Source organism: Magnolia sinica, chromosome 4 (genome assembly GCF_029962835.1).
Source record: "Magnolia sinica isolate HGM2019 chromosome 4, MsV1, whole genome shotgun sequence".
In the NCBI taxonomy this organism is placed as follows: Eukaryota; Viridiplantae; Streptophyta; class Magnoliopsida; order Magnoliales; family Magnoliaceae; genus Magnolia; species Magnolia sinica.
The window spans coordinates 15,865,396-15,866,667 of NC_080576.1; positions in this window are offsets into that span (position 1 = coordinate 15,865,396).

Consider the following 1,272-nt stretch of genomic DNA (forward strand, 5'->3'; position numbering starts at 1 on the left):
ACACCACTCCCAGCCCTTTATCTGTCCACGACCTACGATCGGGTGTTGACACAGGGTGGGCCAAGCATATGTGTGAAGGGATGGATGGCTGAAAGAATCAGCTCCTTTGTCTTGTTCACCGCATAAGTAGGACCCACCTAATTAATGGGCTGGCCAAGTGTTCAATGCCTGGTGGCTCAGAAATTTGATTAACCAGGGGTGGCAATGGGCTGGGTTGGGCAATCGGGCTTCCGGGCCTGACCGACTCATGCTGAGCTTGGGCTGAAGTACAGGCTCGAGGAGTGGGCTCAAGCTTTAAGATAAAGCCTGTTTAAAAATCGGCCAGGCTTGGATACAGATGCCTAGAAGTCCGTAAGCCTGGCCCTGCCGTTGGTTTGAGATTTTTTGTATTTTCTTAATGGGATTTTTCAACGGAGGAATTTTGTATGTGAGCTTTTCACAGGGGAATTTCTGCATGCGGGTTGGCCATTTTTGTAAGTGGATTTTTCATGTGGAAGAATTATTATTTTTGAGAGATAGACTAAGAAAGGAATATAACAAATTAAAGAAAAATGAGATTTTTATCAAATTAGCCCATGATTTGGTTCGTGCACATATTTTATCTCATTTTCAACTTTTGCTATTTTTTAGCCTTTTGACAGCTTCTTACATTTCATAGGGATAAAAATGCCCCCGGCATCAAGCCTCGTGACTAGACCACGGAGCTAGTTTGTTTTTTTCTTCTTTTTTTTTCTTTTGTTTTTGTCATGTTAATATAGATGGGACCTTTCACTAGTGATTTTTGCTCATTTGTCCTTTCTACGTGTGGGTTTCGATAGGTAATTATGATTTTTTGTTGGTAAGATATATAAACATAGGATAAACAACGAACCATGAAAGAAAAAGGCATTAAAGAAGACCCAGGAGAGAGAAGGAAAAAAAATTTTGGGATTTGGCTCTTTTTGAATATCTGGTGGTTGTATTTGCGATTTCTGAAACAATGTAAAAGGAAGAAGATGAATCTCCAGTGGAGGTCAGGCTAGGGCCAGGACCTACATATATAGCCTAAGCCAAGGTTGTATTGGACTGCTTTGACCCTGACCCATCATAGGCTTAGGCTAGGTTTAGACTTCTTTTTAACAATAAGGATCAAAGCTTGGATATAGCTTGTCTTGGCAATCAAACAATGTGATGGAAAAAGAAAAAGTCAAGCAAATCACAAAAAAAACTAAGATTTTACATGAAAACCCCCTGCAGAAAAAAATAACGGCACAAAACAGCAATTGATCCACT